At 35.6% G+C, this 19,807-nt stretch overlaps 1 protein-coding gene and 1 long non-coding RNA gene across 13 annotated transcripts in view; one reads left to right on the forward strand and one right to left on the reverse strand.

Moving 5' to 3' along the window:
• The window catches only part of EYA4 (EYA transcriptional coactivator and phosphatase 4), a 306,653-nt gene that overhangs the window by 147,429 nt on the left and 139,417 nt on the right, over positions 1-19,807 (forward strand). The gene's annotated exons all lie outside the window — the stretch shown is intronic.
• Positions 8,622-19,807, reverse strand: part of LOC140632293 (uncharacterized) — a 28,789-nt gene continuing 17,603 nt past the window's right edge. For both annotated transcript variants that reach the window (XR_012029819.1, XR_012029814.1), the window contains one exon: positions 8,622-8,975. This is a non-coding gene — a long non-coding RNA (uncharacterized lncRNA). The remainder of the gene's footprint in view (positions 8,976-19,807) is intronic.

Consider the following 19,807-nt stretch of genomic DNA (forward strand, 5'->3'; position numbering starts at 1 on the left):
AATAAAAAAAAATAAAAGACTACTGCTGCAGTTTTTGGATAGTAGAATACCAAATCTATCTTTTGAGTCCATGGACATTCTAATAGAGTTCAGACAGATCATGTTGAAAAAGAGTTCTTTAATAATTACCATTTCCTGGGGATGAACCCAGTCCTACGCTTACTCTTGATGGCTTTTTCCTCAGTGATGACTGTATAAGTAATTGGGTAAGGTCTCTAAATAGCTTTATGTCATTATTTAAATTCAAATATTAAGCTTCCTATGTTGATTTTTTTAATATTATATACTGTAAGAATCCAGATTTTTGAATGTAAAAATGTAAATAAATAAATAAATAAATAAATAGCACACTTTTATTAGAAAAATAATTATCAGTATGATTATATTATACAGTTTCATATTGTCTTAGCTGGAGCTGCCATAACAAATATAGACCAGTAGCTTAAACAATAGTAATTGATTTCTCGTAATTCTATAGGTTGGCAAGTCCAGGATCAAGGTGCCAGCATGGTTGGTTGCTGGTGAGAGCTCTCTTCCTGGCTTGTAGATAGCTGCCTTCTCCCCATATCCTCCCATTGTGGAGAGATAGACAGCAAACTTGCTGGTGTTCCTTTTTGTAAAGGCATTAATCCCCCCTTAGGATTTCATCTAACCTTCTTACCTTTGAAAGGCCCCACCTGCAGATACCATCCCATTGGAGGTTAGGGCTTCAGCATATGAATTTGGAAACATTCAGTTGATAACACATACTGTCAACCTTAAAGTCAAGAGTCATACCACCTATTTGTAGTTTTTCACTCAAATGGAATAATACATGTGTATTATTAAAAATGTTTGACTCAAGTTGTATTGATACATATGTTGATGATAGTTAATGATGACGTTAGGGAAATCAGTGCTTGACCAGAACTCTCTATAGTACTTTTCATAAAATCTTTTTATTTCTGAGGTTATTATTTACTGTTCATAACTGTTACCATAAAAGCTGTACAGAGGATAGTGGGAGTTGACCGCTGCTGAGGTCATAGTGATGCTTGCTCAGTTTCAGGTTTAGAAATGTTAGCTATTGTTATAAAGCCAGCTATTTTGATAGTATGAAGACCAGATGATATAATGAATGTGAAAGAGCTTTGAGAATGATCTTGCTGAAGAATAGCCTACCATCCATTAGCATTCAAAGTGTCAGAGCACTATTCAGAATGGAGGGCACTTGTGATGAGCTCTGGGTGTTATATATAAGTGGTGAATCACTAAATTCTACTCCTGAAACCAGTATTACATTATATGTTAACTAACTAGGATTTAAATAAAAACTTAAAAATTTTTTAAAAAGAATGATGAATATCAGTTAATCCAGTGAGTTTTTTAAATGTAAGAGCTCTATTGTGTTTTAGCATCATAGTAACTAATAGGAAAATGTATGAGAATATAGTAAACTTATATAGTAGTCAACTTAAATATCTATTCTTAGAACTAATGGGTAATGGAGTAGTTTAGGAGAAATTAGTCCCAAACTTTTAATTAGAATCAGGCAGTTAAAAAATAAAAAAAAATAAAAAATAAAAAGAATCAGGCAGTTTTTCTCTCAGATATTTAGACTCAATCATTTATTTAAACCAGAATTGGGATGAAATAGTTATTTTCATTTATAATTCATGATAAACTTGAAAGCTAAATTTTAAAAAAGTTATTTTTTTTTTCTGTATATTTATAGTTACACTACATGTAATGGCCCTAGCTTTTAAGTAGTCTTATTTCTCATTTTTTTCTATTTTGGCTAAACTGAGCCTTTCTGAGTGGAGATAATCCTACTTTAAGAGTTTATTGCCTATTATGAAAGAGCAGAAAAAATTAACTAGTCTTCTGTTTACATATATACTCTACCATTTTCAGTTCCTAGTAAATAAAAGGGAGGACTTTAGTAGTCTTCTAAGACCTATTTTGCAGAAATATCTGAACGTTAAGGTAGGAAAATGAATTTTATAGAAGTAACTTCTTTCCAACCTAATTAAATGATAGTACCTGATCTGTCTAATATCTAATAAAATAATTTTTGAACTGAAGAAATCATTTGGAGAATTCCTAAAATACCTCCCAATGTCTTACCCTGTACATTTGACATAAATGTTGACATAAATCCACACCCCCCCCATCCATGTCATACCGAAAAATCTAAACTCTTTTCCAGTAGTTTTCAAAGGCACAGAACCCTGTTATGCAGAAGCAGCTGTTTTCTTATTAACACTTATTTCTCTTAGGATGCATTCACACAAAATGGAGCTTTTCATCACTGGGGTTGTTTGTTTTGTAAGTAAGACAAGAGTATAAGAGTCTTTCTGATAATTTTGCATGGGGCACAGATTTTGTACTATGGTAGGGCTTACTGTTATTTGATGGACAATAGTGTGTGTATGATATTTATATATTTTATATTTTTTATGTATTTATATATTTAAGACCAATAATTATATTGCACGTGTGTATGTATATATACATAATTGTGTAGATTTTCCATATATATCATTAGGCCCAGTTTGCCCGAAATATTAAGTCTTGCTACTACATGATATTTTCCTCTCAGTATGGTTTGAATAAAAGCAAATGTTAAAGGTAAAACAAACCCTGAGGTGAACCCCTGATAACTTCATTGCTTCTGTTGATTTACTGGTAACTTTATTGAAGTTCTTGCTTCAACACAGCAAAAGTCACTGGTCTGAAATTAATTTGATAGTAAGAAACCAAAATGTTTGTACCTAATCCTTTGAACAGAGCCATCTCCTTAAAGCAGAAGTAGCATAGTACACTGGAGGGTACTGGACTTGTATCAAAGAACCCGAATTTGAATTTGAATTTGAATGAATTTGAATATTATTATTGTGACCATGAGAAAATTACTAAATATCTAAATTTTCAATTATTTTTTTTCTGTGAAATCAAGATAACAACCATCTCACAGGATCAAAGGAGAGCATGAGTAGGTGATTCTAAAAAACTCTGTCTTGTTTTTGAACTGGAAAATGCATCTCTAGAGTACTTCTACATGAAACCCACAGTGGAAAGGAATCATCCATTTTCATTATTTTTTCAGATATCCTAATTTTTACCCATTTAAAGGCCAGACTTTTTTCTAGTTGGATTGTTTTGATTGAGCATTTTTCTAAAAATAATTTCACATATATTTGCTTCTTAAAATGCACAATGTGGCCTTACATTAACATATTCATTCAGTCCGTCGTTAACAAAGTTTTGTAGATGGCTATCCTATGTTGTGCACTCCACCAGGCCCTCTATATAAACTGAAGGAAAAACAGACATAGGTCCAGTTTTTGCAGTCTATGAACTAGTAGGGAGATGGACATTAGATGAAAATGCACCCACATACCTGCAGATTGTGATAAGCACTAAGAAGGAAAATGAGAGTATACTACAAGAGAGGATAGGGCAAAACTGCTTTTAGATGGAGTGATTGAAAAAGATATCTTTGAGAAAATGAAGTTTAAGCTGAGGCCTGAAGGGTAAGAGACAGCCAGTCTTACAGAATGGAGCGAGAGCACCTTGGGGCTGGAAATATGAATGAGAGGCCTTGGTAGGAGAAAGAATCTTTTTTTTTTTTTTTTTTTTTTGAGAAACTGACGGAAGTCCACGGTGGCTGGCATACAGTGTCATGGAGAAGAATTGTCAGACATAAGAATTAGGGAGACAACTGTATAGTTTACAAAGCACATTATAGAAAATAGCTTAAGGCAACCAGCTGAGATACATAAGACATTGGGTTTTTTGTTTGACAAATATAGGCACTGTGATTCTGTGATTGAAGGAGGAAGACTCACCCAAGGTTACTTTGCCAGCAGGTTAGATGAGAGCTCCAGCCTCTGACACCTAGTCCTGGGCTCTTTCTGCTGTGAAGATCTCCTTGCTGAACATTTTCATATTTTCCTGCTGCCCAAGGTCATCATTGTGCAATCATTTAATGAACTGAAACACTAAGAGGCAGTTGGAGTATGGAAGGCCAGTTGTACTTACATAAATGTCTTTTGGATTCTTACTTTGGAATCATAGTTTTCTGTTTTCTCTATTGGATTACTTTCATTTGATGTGAGCTATTCTTTTTTCCTTCCTTCCTTCCTTTTTTTTTTTTAAAGGAGCTGCAATGTAGAAATTAAATATTTAGTTTCTAAGGCATGTGTAAAGTAATATTTAATAGCCTCTGAGTAAGAGTCCATTGGACTGTCCTATACTAATATAATCCATGAACACAGGTGTATAAACTTTGTTATTTTTTCTGACTGTTAGGAAGCAAAGTCTGACTCTTGTTTGGCCCTTGTTTCCTGGTAGAAGTTGTGAGGTTTCAATATTAGATAATTGAGGCAGGTGGTTGGGACCAAAATTGTGTATCTTACAATATTTTGTTTAATAGACCAGGTAGTAATGTATAATTATTCCTCATTGCTGAGTTGATTTTAGTTTGGAAATATTTGCCTATAAAATAAAACTCATTCCTCTGTAGCAGAGAGTAGCATGTTTATTGCCCATTATAAAAGATTTGGGCTCCATAAGCACAGAGTTGTTTTAGCTGTAATTGCAGCCCATTGCATGTCCTGATGTCCTGGAACTGGAACCTGTAGAAATTGGAATTCAGGAACTCTATTAAGAAATGATGATATTTTGCCTTCCACTATTTCTGTGAATATAGAGTCCTTGGTATCTGACCTAGAAGTCTTGTATACTCTGCCAGCCTCTGTGAAATTGTGACAGGCTAACTTATTAGCTTGTAAATAGGGTAAAACCCCAGACCCTCCACAATTTTGGGCAGTTTTAGTGATGAGGTGGGGATGTAGATAGAGACAAGGCTTTATGAAAGAGAAAAGATAAGGACTTCATGGGCAGTCAAAGGGATTTCAGGGAAATCTATGGACATTATTAGTGAACATTTTGACCAACTTATTTGGTCAATTAGGGAAAAAACGGTCCTCCATTTTATGGCCAGTTAATGAGGATGGATTAGTGAGGTAGTTATAATGTAGGTTCAGCGTCAGTTGCTGAAAGATACCCTGCTTGTATGTCACCCTATTTGAGGCATGGGGACTTCCTCATCAATCTCAGGGGAAGCTTCAAATCCACCCCATTGTGACAAATAGTATAATGACCCATCCTGGTCTGGAGGAGGCCTCTGACCCTCTCCAGACAATAGTTTAATTCCATGGCCTAAGCATGAAATGAGGGAAATTTGAAACTATATGGGTAATAACCAAGCAAATGACTAGAACTTTGGTGGTTCACTCAAAATATGAAAGTGTGGGGTGTATAATACTTGTTTAAAATGGCAAAGCCAAAAAAAAAAAAAATGGCAAAGCCTGGTCCATTTTATGGCCTGTCCCTCCTGCCGTCTGTCATACCAATCGTAGGTCCAGGAGGAAACAGTGGAGGGTCTTAGAGTTCTTGCAGTGGGCTGCTATAAGGAAGTTTTTCCCCCTTGGGGAGATTTCTGAGAAGCAACTTTCATGGGGTTGTACCACTTCTGGTTTCCCCATATCCCTGATATAGATACCAGGTATACTTCTTTTGAGTCCAACTGAATGCCTGGCCCATGGAGGCCTTGTGACTCTTCCATCTGATATTTACACTTTGGAGTATATCGGTTCATACTTAGTGAGTAATGGGATAAGAAGGGCCCAGCAGGCCTATATCAATGGAAATGATACGGTCAGGAATGCAACCAGCTTGATACCAGAAGCATCTTAATTTCCCTTGAAAAAATGACAGCTCTCCCTTTAGGGAAAACTTTTATCTCCTGACTCACAGAAGGTTCCTTTAAATTCCTGGGCTTTCTTGTTTGCTGATGGATTGGTGAGGTTAAAACCTTATTTGGTTAGGCTTGGGCTGCAGTGACTGTTCAGCTCACCATCAGCTATGCATAGAATGGATATTGTCTCTCTCAGTGTGCAGAATTCAAGGCAATTCTCCTAGTGCTGGCCAATATTCCTTTTGATGAATCTTGTTGCATAGTTACTGTCTCCAGGAGTGTTGTCAATGATGTATTTGTGGGGTTTGCCACTTGAAAAACTACCAACAGGCAGATTCAAAACATCCTCTGGGGATGCCTGGGTGGCTCAGTGGTTGAGCACCTGCCTTTGGCCCAGAGCATGATCCTGGAGTCCCAGGATTGAGTCCCACATCAAGCTCCCTGCATGGAGCCTGCTTCTCTCTCTGCCTATGTCTCTGCCTCTCTCTCTCTCTCTCTGTGTGTCTCATGTATAAATACATAAAATCTTTAAAAAAAAAATCCTCTGGGGGGCCACAAGTGATGGAAATGGTTAAGCTGTCAGAGTCATTCATGAAGACCTTTAAGGTAAGGGCCTACTCTCTGATAAGAACCAACTGGAATCAAGCTGCTGGTTCAGTTTGCACCAGACTTTTGCCATTGCTGCCTAGATTCATTACAGTACTGAACATGCAGCAGACCCATAGCCAAAGACTGAGTAGGAGGTGAAGCACTCAGCTTCCATGTGGAGTGACTGGTGTGGAATACTGATGACTCATGCTAACAGATGACTTGTTTGTCTCAGTGAGATGGTGGGGAGACACATCTTACAGTGGTTTATCCCTGCCATTCCTGACAGATTGGGTGCATTGGACCTCCTCTTGGGATGTCGATGGTACCTCACTGCTGTGGACAGTTTTCCAGGTTATGGCTTTGCTGGTCTGTTCTAATCAGCCAACTTCAGCCACACTATCGTGGCCCTTGAAATTAATCTAGATAAGTCTGACAGTGGTGTACCTTCTATCGCAGAAACCAGGGCTGATAGGCAAGGTATCCAGTGGCCCTTCTGTGCTCCCTGTCATCCACAAGCATTTTGTATTGTTGAACATTGGAACAGCCTCCGTAAAGTCAACTCAAAAGATATATAACTCTCTGACCTTCTCTGGTCCATATATATTAGTAAAACACTTTGGTTGCTGAATCTAGCTGGTCCCAGTTTTGAATCATGTCTTGACCACTTCCTCAATTACGATAAGGATTGAAGGGGTAAAAGGTTTCAAATTTCATATTTTGAAGATTTGGGATACCATCCTGACTATCCCTAGATGATGAGTCTTTCTTTCTCCTAAGAGCTACCCCAGATCATCCTGTTTGGTCTACCCTCTGGGTGGCAGCATGGTCAAAAGGGGAAAGAGAGGATTCATATTTATATTGGTTCAGCCACTTGAAATTTCTTGTTACTTGATTTAATCATCTTGATTATAATGATATTGATCACTTGAGCTGCTCACTGATCTTCCCTAGATACTGAAATCTCCCTTGATGACCTCTATAAGTTTTCTAAAAATAGCCTGATCCTCTTGCTCTTGACCTTTCTGGATAAAAGATATCCAGAAAGTATGGGATGATTAGAAAAGGATAAAGTAGTGACTGCTGGAACATGACATGATTTTATGGTATGGAGGAAAAGCAATGACTGAATCTGTGGATAGGAAACTTTAGACCTGGGAGGTGCAGTATTCAAAAAAACATTAATGATGTTTTTGATCTTTCATAGACATTCTTGGAACCTTCTTCTTGAAGGAAACTGCCCTAGTGTGGCTCTCTCATACTGTTAGAAGCACCCTAAATTTAAGTGACTTTTGGCTCTGCTATCCCCTGCTAGATGGCTCTGACGTGGTTTGAGTACCATTTGCCCTTACTTGACCAAGGAGTCTTATGGACAACAGAAGAAGGTGGCTCAGCCCCTCCACCCCTCATGCAAAAAATGTATGAACACATTTAGATGCCATCCCCATCTTTTCCATAGCTATTATTCATTCCATGTGACAAATAAATGCCACCGGTTAGTGGTGTGGACAAATAGAGATTGAACTGACTCATTGCCAAAACTGAACTCAGTTATTGGAACTGAACTGGGAATCTTAAGACCTAGAATCCACATTAGAGGCACCATCCACATATATCTCACCAACTGATATGGATCCTACTTGTGGGGTGCTAAATGTTATAAAAAACACTTTCTTTCTGGGGGCTTTATGTACATCTTATAGCTGTACTTGTTTGGAAGACTTTTATGTTAGGGATGTTATGAGAGACATTCAAGTATTTAAGGATTGTAGATCATATACTTGCCAGATGTGGAGCTCTATCCAAAATGAAGCTACTCTTGTTCACTCAGGGAAGTTTTATGGAGGGGTAACTGACTCATTATTTATGTGTGCCCTGTGGACTGTTACCTCTGTCTCCATTTAGAAAAGGTGGTATGAAACTTGTTCCTGATTTTAGCTGAAGTGATCAGTAATACCATCTTGATCCTGGTGGTATTCAGCCCAGGCTCAAATCACTGGCCAGGGTTGTTAAGGATGTTAAGAATTGCCCCAGAGTTCCTATTGTAGGGCTCCTTGATATCTGAAAACTAGGTGGAAAGGTCACTACAGAAACTTAAGGGTAAAGCCACTTGGCTTTCTTAAAGGTTGACTTTAATAGTTTATGAGATTTATTCAGTTGATTTGGCCTAGTACTCTAGGGGACAAGGTTGAGGTTAATTCTTCAGGTTGGTCTAATTCTGCTGCATAGATGAATTTCGATACAGAATTTGAGGAAAAGGAGGACCCAGTGACTCTAGTTTCTGGCTTTATTTATATGGAGAATATTGGACAATAAAGATAGGATTGGTGGAGTAGTAAAGAGCCTTAGCATTAGACATATTAAAGTTTGATAAGGCTGTGAGATATTTATATAGAAATACACATTGGAGAATGCAAGAGTTTGGAACCCAGTTGATGGATCTCAGGAGGTGATGAAAATTTGGAAATCTACAGCATACAGATGGCATTTAAGACTTGAAAACACATGAGTTATCTAGGGAGGAAGTACAGAATTTGAGCGGTTTAGGGATATTCAAGCATTTTGCCAGCCCCCACCTCCATTTGACCACCTTCACTTCTCCAGATTGCCCGCTTGGTTCCTGAATATCCTTGAGTTTGACAGCCTTAACAGAAAAAGAAGGAAGTATAATCAAATGGCAAATATAATTACTGCATTGATTACTATATAGTATTTGTTCTATGATGGCATGGGCATAATTTGCAAAATGTTTATTTTAAAATAGGCTCTTAGGTATTGGTTTTTGTATTCTAATATAGATACCACATCAGTAACCTAGCTAAGGAGGTGGTTATAATTTGTGGTAGCTGTTTAGTTTTGATTCCATATGGGCTTTTCCAAACTAGCAATTTGAGAATTTATTGTACCTACAGACATTTTAAATTGTTTTTCTCTCCCTTCTCTATGATTTTTCGGTTGTCAGAATTATGTGATTGTACTTTTGGTTCTCTTTTGTTTTCCCATGTTGGCTCTGTTTTATCTCTTGATTTTAATATCTTTCCTTGACACTTCTTACAAAGTTATCTTAATGTTGAATCGGACATTAATGAAAAGTGGCAAGAAATGCTATGAAAGAACCTGGAGGTATTTTATAACTTTGGAGAGGGTGGGTACTTGATAGATTACTTGACAACATACAAAAATAATGATGCCATGTAGTGGGGAAAAAAGGAAGAACAAAGAGCCCAAAACCATCTACCTTGTGTTATGATTTTATGGAGAGTGGGTATTCAGGATAAATGTGAAGGATGCACTTGTAAACAGCAGTACCTGATTTTTTTTTTTTTAATTTAAAAAAAGAATTATGTGAGGGGCACCTGGGTGACTCAGTTGGTTGAACATCTAACTCTTAATTTTGGCTTAGGTTACAGTTTCAGGGTCATGGGATTGAGCCCTACATCAGCTCTCCACTTGTCTGGGAGTCCATCCACTGGAGATTCTCTCTCTTCCTCCCACCTTCTGCCCCTCATTGTACTCCCCCCCCCGCTCCCGCTGCGCACTCTCTCTCTCTCTCAAATAAACCTTTTAAAAATGATGTGATTTCTACTAAACCTTTGAGTTGTTGTTAAGATTGAGTAAACTTCATCTCATTTCACATATTACCTTGGGGGATATTCACACATTTGACAAATACCAGTGCAACAACAGCACGATGCAAGCCACTGCTGGGATACATCGGCTACCAGCGGTTCATAAGAATTTCACTTCTATCAGAATGTGGGGCAGGTCCTCACTGACTGCACTTAAATCATGGAAAGGGAGTGTTTTGATGTCAAAGTGCCATTTTCAGTATTTTAGAATAAGAGGGAAATCAAGCATTTACCCGTATCAAGCCTCTACTGGCTTTCAAAGATATCTAGTTCCTTTGATTTTGGCTATTTTATTAACTCAGTTGTACTTACAGGCTACTTCATATAATTGGCATTGATTGACAACTGTCTGCTTGATTTTAAGAGTGGGTAATGGAAAAAATTGTGGTTAAATGAAATATATTTGATAGGTAAAGTCTCAAAAATATATGGTTGCATTGAAAAAATAAAGTTCCATTGACACTTAGAGATGGAAATCTTAGTTCCACAGGAGGAGAAAGGGATACCTAGAAGGGAAAGTTTATTGGGGTCCCTGGGTGGTTCAGTCCTTTGAACATCTGACTCTTGATTTTGGCTTGGGTTGTGATCTCAAGGTTCTTGGATGGAGCCCCGAGTTGGGCTCAGTATTCAGCAGGGGATCTGCTTGAGATACTCTCCCTTTCCTTCTGCTCCCCTCTTCCTGTGCACTCTCTCTCTCTCTCATTCTCTCTCTCTCAAATAAATAAATAAATCTTAAAAAAAAAAAAAAGAAGAAAGGAAGAACAGTTTATCTATTTGTTCCAGTTCATGTAATTAGTTGGTAGCAGTACCTCAGGGCTAGAAGAGCCCCTCAACAATCTGTTCGTAAATATTATTTAAAAAAAATCAATGTAATTTTCTTCCTTAGTTTAAACAATGTAAAATAATGGTACAACAATTACTTTTATGATTTTAGGAACACCTTAATGACCTAATGTCAGCTGAGGTAAAGGTTATATTTTTCATCAGAAAGATTGTAGTTCTTGGTTCTCTTAAAGAGTTTTAACTACAAATGACATTTGTTTTCATGCTCATAGGGAACTAGTTCCCTTATTTATAAAGTTTTCATCACACTGTGCTCACTGACCCTCTTCCTCACTGCTCCCCATGCTCAGATTGGGAAAGATTACCTCTAGCCAGTCTTTAATTCATGAACTGGGCAGCCTGGGTGGCTCAGCGGTTTAGCGCCACCTTCAGCCCAGGGTGTGATCATGGAGACTTGGGATCGAGTCCCACATCATCCTGCATGGAGCCTGCTTCTCCCTCTACCTGTGTCTCTGCCTCTCTCTCTCTCTGTGTGTCTCTCATGAATAAATAAGTAAAATCTTTAAAAAAAAATTCAAGAACTTACTTTGTCCTCCTCAGGGTTTTGATAGTACAGTTCATTGGGTCTCTATTGTAACAAGAATGGACACAGATTTTGCTTCAATGAATGTTTCTTGAGCTCTTCCAAGTTTAGAAAATATTGAATGACCTACAGTCCCTTAAGAAAGTAGCCATTTCATAAGTATAGCTTTTTGAAATTAAAAACTCTAATTTATACCATAGTCCTCTAGAAGCTAGAACTACTTAAGCTTTGGCTGCAAAGATGACAACTTTTAGTGGTCCAACCATACTAGGAACAAAGAACTGAATCTGTCAAAATGAGGTCTCTAAAATAATTGATCAGTACATTTTATTAACTCTAATAGAGCCAGTCAACTCTCTGTCAAGAAAGCATTGTGGCATCAAAACCTGGGCTGAACAGGTGCTGCAGGTGGATTGTTTACACTTATCAAGTGTCTTAGCTACAGCAGCATGAGAGCTGGCTCTATGGGAAGACAGCGCCGTCTTCAGTTCCCCAGGGCACTGGGGTTTCTGCAGAGCTGCCTAAACCCGAAGTAGGTGATGGCTTTTTACTCAGTTCCTCCCTTGAAAATGAAAACTACTCCAAAACAAACGTGCTACATATCATTTAGATTGAGCTGTTTACTCATTGGCTATCGGCCTTTCTTTTGAAAGCTTTGCCTCACTGTGGCATTTAGAGCCACACTGTATAAAGATCAAGAAAAATGGAAGAAATCATCCCAGAATTATGTAGACAAATTGGAGGCAGTAATTCCCCTAATGCCTATAAATGCTACATTGAAATATTGTACAAGGAACTTATCAAATGAGCATAGTCTTTTGAGGTCTATGGGGCATATTTTTAAAGGGCGAAGGGATGAAAGTTCATAATATCATTTTCTCTAAAGAAAACAATTGTTTTTTGTTTTTTTTTAATAAATGAGAAAGAAAAGGAACCTCAGTTCCAGAGAATGGACTTAATTTGCATTACCCTTATCTCTTGAATTTAGCTCTTTGTTTTCATTATATTAGAATTTAACATATCTCTCTTCTTCCTTTGTAAACATAAAAGGCTTTGTGTTAGAAAACATTTTACATAAAATGATAACTTCTGTGCAAATATAATTGTGATCATCCCTTCCTCTACTTCAAAGATACATAAAAAATGAATTAAATAAAAATGCTTGTGATTATCTTCCCATTTTGTCAGCATATGTGTGTGTGCTCAAGGGAAGGAGAAAATGTTGGACTTAATGGAGAAATGTAATAATGAAAGTAAAAATTTACAGGACTTCTTCCTCGACTGAAAAACAAAACAAAACCCAAAGGGAACAAAAACCAAAATGCTGGTTTGGGACAAGTAACAATTTCATGAATCTTTATTTAAATGAGTATCAATCCTTAACTGGTCAAGAGGTATTTCTTCTACAGAGATGTTTTGCTTTAAGAGAAATTAAAATTTGATTTTAGAAAATTTAATTCAGGGATTTCACTCTTTGAATAGCTATACCAGTGAGTTGTGAGGACAGTAGGTTAGTAACCTAGAAATCAGGATAAATGCAGTATGTTTCATGTGTGCCCACTGAAAGACAGTTACTGTCCATGGGAGTGACCTCGGATGGCAAGTCATCTTACTATAAACAGAAGGGCGTGGAGAGCCATTGGCTGGAGCTAAGAGTGTTTACTCTCCAGGTGTCCTCCTAGTTAACCTAAATAACTACACTGCTCCTGGAGCCTGAGGGTTCCTGCCAGAGCACAGTGTTTTTAAGGCTATCGATGTTGGTTAGAGACTATAAACCTTTCAGAGTATTGTGTAATACTCGAACCGGGTTTTATTCTACTCACACTGGAGAGTGGAAATTATTGGCTGTTGAATTTCACACACACACACTTATGCACACACAAAACTTCCAAATAAAACTGTAATTAGTTTCAGGTTTTGGGGACTTTAAACGAGGTAAGTTGTATTTAGCTTTTGATTGAAACATTATAATAATTACTATATTACATGATAAGTCATACGTTTAAATATAGGCAGTTCAATCTCAGAGAAAAATGTTAGTTAAAATAATTTGGATTTTTCACAGTTTTAGCATAAGGATGATAGAAGAAATATGTACATAAAATTGAGCAAGTGGGTCAATATGGAGAAAACACCCAAATTGACTGTAGGATTTAAAAAAATTAACACTATTTAAATGAAAGACTCATTTCTGGATACTTTTTGCTTTGAAATATTGTGCTGAATTTGGACTTTTCATTAGATTTAAAATGTAGTCGTCTCTATGATGACTATATTTTTTTAAGAGAACAAATATTTCCCTATTTTTATGGGAGTTTTTTTCTAAAATGTTAATAGTAAAATCAAGTTTAACTTCTTTAAAAAATCTTAACTTTCTGATTGGTTTTACCTTCATTTGGATGTCCGGTTGAGTGGTACTTTGGTTTAGAACCTTGATGTGGAAGCCTTTAATATGTTTTGGTTTAGATTATTTAAATATATTTTTGTATCTTTGAATCTCATGAAGAAAGAGTGTGAATTGCTGTTTTGCTGCATCAAGGGGCTAAGATGCAGTAAATTGTCAAAATCATTTCAGTATCTAAAAGATTTCTTTCATCTAAGATGACTAAGGAAAGCTTTGTTCTCAATAGTGTTTTATTATTCTTGTGAGAAAAACACAAATCAGGAGGAGAAAATATCCTCTAATCCTAAGTGTCTGTGACCACTGATTTATTGCCACAGTGAGATTGTTTAGGGAACCTATTTGAAGAGAGAGAGGTTGAATTATCACAGCCAATAAGTTTTCCAGTTTGGGTTCCAGGGTCTACTGAGCATCAGTCGGCACTCTCTGGTTTCCTGCTCTGTTCCTGGATTGCAATTAGGATTTTCTGAAATCCTGTCTAATTGAACAGTGATGTTGCACTACCTTATTTTGCTTTTGGAGATCTTGTTTTTTCACCAAAAATTTTCCAAACTACTAAAATATTACTTATCAGAACTGGCAATGATCTATAATGCTTTGTGTTATAACTTCTTAGGAAGAGGAAGAGGGAGGCAAGGGGGGAAGAGGGGAGAGCGAGAGAGGAAGAGAGGGAGGCTAGGAGGGAGGAAGGAAAAGGAAAACAGAAAAGTCAATTTTACAAATCTCTACTTTGATTTTTCTCTTTCTTCCCCTAAGTTCTTAAAAATTACTGTTAGAATTTTCAAAATTGTATGATCTGACTTTTCAAGCTTGCAGCCACCCGCAGAAGGAAGCTGGTTGTGTGTGTCTGGGGGCAGTCTTAAATTTTGCTTTGGGGAAATGGTGCAGCCAATTTTGAAGGTAATGCAGCTGTTGAAGAAATACAAAAGCCAGATGACTTCATAAGTGTGTATTGAGAAAACCAAGATAAATTGTCCTTAGAACCTGCTCTCACAAAGCCATTTTAATTGAGGCCAAAGAGGAAAAAATCGTAAGTATATTTCAATTATTTATTAGGTTTACCTAGAATGAGACCTTCACTACAGATAGACCTAATCTATGATTCCTTTACTCTTTAACCTTTGAGTTTAGCCACTATGTGGATCCATTTTGCTTCAAGACTGCAGAGGGTACTCTATTCCTTATGGTAGATAAAGATTTAGGGCCACAAGCCTATGAAATTACTTGAATAAATCTCACTTCTTGTAGGGAATCAAGTTCTACATTTAAAAGAGGCTTATAATAAATTGCTTAGTTTTTACTTGAACTTATACAGTTAATAGGAAAATTTCTTCTTATTACATATTTGTATGTGTGAAATGTTTTATGTGAAACTTTTATCATATGCTCTTAGCTTTCGAGTAATAAGAAATGTTAATGTAATTTAATTTAATTTGTTAGAAAAGAGACAGCTGGGTGGCTCAGCAGTTGAGAGTCTGCCTTCAGTTCAGGGTGTGATCCCGGTCCTGGGACTCAGTCCCACATAGGACTCCTTGTGCCGGAGCCTGCTTCTCCTTCTGCCTGTGTCTCTGCCTCTCTCTGTGTCTCTCATGAATAAAGAAATAAAATCTTTAATAATAATAATAATTTGTTAGAAAATCTACTCAGAATCTATAATTTGTGTTTCTTAGTGTGTAAAATATGTCACAATGTGTTTTATTAACTCGGCTAATGAGGAATTTCATTTTAGGATGAAAATCTAAGGAAAGGTGATTTATAAGGTTTTTATAACAATGGTTTGCAAGATGGATTTAATATAAAACTATATTTTAAAGCTGAAAAAGTTGCTAAAAATTGTAAAATATATATGATTAAAATAAATAGTGCTACAAATATATATATTTTTTACTATTGTATATAGTTTAGTTTAAAAAATGATGCCAACACCCCAGGATTTCCTCTTTATAAAAGTTGTCATTTAAATGGGAGATCAATAATTTAAAATTTACAAAATTAGAAAATACAGCTCTGTGTATACTTTTTAAAAATCAATATAAAAGTACCAGAAGTATTTATATCAGATATAAATAATCTTCAGATTAATCTATAGATGTATGCCAGAAGTATTTACATCATATGCCCAATTTAAAATTACCTCTAACATTTTATTGTTTACATTCTATCAATTTGTTTCTAAAGTCAAAGGATTTCTCAATTTTCCTTAAGTTACTATGATACCTTTGGACACATTAGGAGAGTTTTTATATATTAACTGAAAATATCTTTTAGAATTTATATATATGTTTCAAACTAAGATTTTACCAGAAGCTTTTACTAAAATTATTACATATAAATTATATAAATACACATTAGTAAACCAGATTATCTCTATATTAGTTATCATTCAAATTGAAAAGGTCAGTTATCAGTTATACCTAATAGACAAACAATGTTAGGTACACCAGAGCATGTTACACTATGATTAATGTTTATGCTGCAAAACAAATGATTGCTAATCTTTGCCTGTGGCTAAATTCTTTTGAAGTCTTATGGCTAAGATGAGCTGAATTTGTTAAGTGGAAGAAGGCTGCATTGTCTGGGGACCTGTTGTGCTTGGCAGATCATGATAAATGGGGAAATTTTTCTTAACCTTGTGGCCAAAACATTCCAATATCTAAAAAAAGGGAGGAGGGAACCCCACAAAGATAAAGAAGGTGTTGCCAAAAACATTAGCAAGACTTGTCTATTTAGGGGAATAAGATCAATTCTTAAGATTATTTTAAAGCATTATTTGTGTGAATTCATAAATTTTCACTTGGATGGAGGGAAATCTAAAGCTAAAAGATTTTTATATTTAATATTGGTGGAATTATTCTTTCCTGGTTCATTGAGAAAATGTATAGAAGAGTCAGCAATGTGAATTTAATTGCAGTAGCTTCTACCAAATTAACATTATGCTCATTAAGAACTAGTTTTTTGTTTAGAATTGAATATTCCATTTTGCTTTTTTGATGTGTTAATACTGTCTCCTTGTGACACCCAGGACTGCAAAGAAACATATAAACATAATGTAGAAAGGAGACCAAGATCTAAGGTTAATATCTCTTAGGTGTTTATAGCACACATTTGTGAGACAAAAAAAAAAAAAAAAATAAGAAGTCCTTTTAAGACTTATCTGTCATATTTAGGTAGAGTATCATGGTTGAACAATCTAGTCTCGTTTCCAAACATGAAGGGAAAAAGAAAACCTTTCATATGTGCTGTAACATGATATGTTAGGGCATCTTATGGTTCCTTTTGTGGCATTTTAAGTACTCTGTTACCTTTGATATAGTCCCTGTTGGGTAATAATGAAAAAACATACCATTAGAAGGAGTTTGAAATTTTTCTGGATATTTCATATAGTGTATGTGGAGTTTATGGCAGGTGACAAAGGACTATGGCATAATTAAGGAGAAAATGTGCTTCCAAATTCTAAGAGCTTATAAGATTTGACATTTGATTTAAAACTTATATGCTGTACATATATAATTATGCTTTACTTCCCTGAGTCATTGTTACTAAATTGGGCTTTAGATACATCCAACCTTGCAATGAACTCTCAAATAATGTGAAAGCTGTTGTGACAGTTGTAGTTGATGAAGAGTTATAGCCTATAAGATTTTTTACTTTTAAAATATAATTCCTCCCCCGGGGGTGATTTTATATAACCTCCCTCCCCCAAACCTGGTCCTGGAAGGCCCCCTGCTTTCAAGGCCAGAAATCAAGCAAGATCTTGCCCATGACAGTCCAGTACTAGAGGGTAAAAATAATTTCTACTTCAGGTTTTTAGTGGTGGATTTTTACTTATTAACGCTCTAACCCTACTATTCTTAGTATACATGTTTATTTTGTTTACTGTTGCAGTTAAAAACGGAGTATGCAATTATATCTTTGTATTTTATCTATGTATAGCAATTAAAGGATATGGCAATTTTTCTTTGAACTAAAGTGGATGCAGATTTCCAGTTATGTTGTAGAGTTCTCTCACTTTTATAATAAATAAATAGCTTGGGCTTTGGAAAAATGATCCTTGGTGTTGCAGAGGAGAAGCTTGCGGAAGCAATGTTACAGAGGTTGAAAAGGGATATGCTAAGAGAAGAGTAAAAAAATATTATGAACTCCATGAGAAGGATTTCAGAAATGTATGCATCTTAGAGATGCTTTCTTAGAGAGTTTTTCAGAAAGAATGACACTTTATAAAAGTAGATTTAGATTATTTATTAATTAGATTTTTATAAAGTCTGTTCCCAAGACCTTAATTTTTTGACTACCATTTGGCAGAATGGCATTTTATTTTATGTTATTTATATTATATTATTTTATTTTGAAAAGACTCTCAGTTTGTATGGGTATATTAAAACAGTGGTATATATTTTTTTAATTTACAAATTTACATGACAACCTTTGTGTTCCAAAAATGTTTTTATGCGTCGTTTTTAGAAATTAAAAAATGAACTGTAACATAGAAAAATGTAAAATAGGTCTTGTTGAGGAATGTGGAGACATTTTTGTTGAAGCTGATTTAGATGGTGTCTAAGTTTGTATTTGTATGGGACTACTAGCAGAATAGCAATTCTATGCTGATCTTTTCAACAAACTATAATTACTTGGTTACATAAATAATCATAGATTATGTCATTAAAGTGTATATCCTGTACTAAGTTCTAGAGTGGTATTAACCTGTGAATATTAAATTTACAAAATGTAGGTATATTCTATTTGACTAATCCAAGTAAATAAATACCTAAAATAATTTTTGGTAAAAGCCTCCATATTTTGTTGAATACTCCAACTATTATTATTTTGGCTCAATTAAAAAAAATATTTATTTATTCATGAGCGACACAGAGAAAGAGGCAGAGACACAGGCAGAGGGAGGAGAAGCAGGCCCCCCTCAGGGGCCCCGATGTGGGATTCAATCCCTGAACTCCATTCCAGGATCATGCCCTGAGCCAAAAGCAGAGCTTAACCACTGAGCCATCCAGGCATCCCAATTTTGGCTCAATTTTTAAAAATTAATTCATATACTTTTATATTTTGTTAGTTATGTTACTACATGCATTCTGAAGTAAAATTTAAAAAAGCATATTTTAATTCATATTTATTTAATGCTACTAACTTGAAAACAAGATGATTTGAGGAAGCCCATGAAAATTATCAGCTATTTCAACTAATTGAAAAAAATTAAATGTTTTAAAGAGGTCATCTAATTAAAATGTATTTTTAATGAGAGCATAAGTTACATTCCAAGAATACAGCTGAAATAATTTTAAGAAATACGTTTTCATTCCATTGTGTAATTTGGAATTCAGATATGACTAACTTCTAAGTATTTGGAAATATGAAAAATGTAATAACAAAGGATATTTCAGGAAGTCTCTTATTTTCACTAAGTCAGAACTTAAGGTAACTGAAGTTAGATACCTATTCTGCTTTATTGGACAATTATTTAACACATTTATCCAATCCAGTCATAAAATACATTTTATAATATGTATATTAAGACAAGACACTGGGCACTGATACATTATAGTAATTGTATATATATTGTTTATTCAGTCAGATTTGCATTTTAGAGCATTTTATTTGAGATACAACCAAAGTTGGCAACCTAAATTTTGTTGTTGACTTATGTCACTTTCTGTGTTTACAAAGAATTTTCCATGCGCTTTCTGTGTTTACAAAGAATTTTCCATGCAATAATCCATAAAATAATTTGCATTTGGAGGACAAATTTTATTTTTATGTCTTTTTATTTCTTTTTTCCTTAAACATACTGCATTCAAATCTAATTTACAGGGATCACTAGGTGGCACAGCGGTTTAACGCCTGCCTTTGGCCCAGGGCGCGATCCTGGAGACCTGGGATCGAATCCCACATCGGGCTCCCGGTGCATGGAGCCTGCTTCTCCCTCTGCCTATGTCTCTGCCTCTCTCTCTCTCTCTCTCTCACTCTCTCTGTGACTATCATAAATAAATAAAAATAAAAAAAAAAAAGAAAATCACATATCAAAAAAAATCTAATTTACATTATATTTCCTACACAGGTTAGTGAAGAAA

This window comes from Canis lupus, chromosome 1 (genome assembly GCF_048164855.1).
Source record: "Canis lupus baileyi chromosome 1, mCanLup2.hap1, whole genome shotgun sequence".
NCBI lineage: Eukaryota > Metazoa > Chordata > Mammalia > Carnivora > Canidae > Canis > Canis lupus.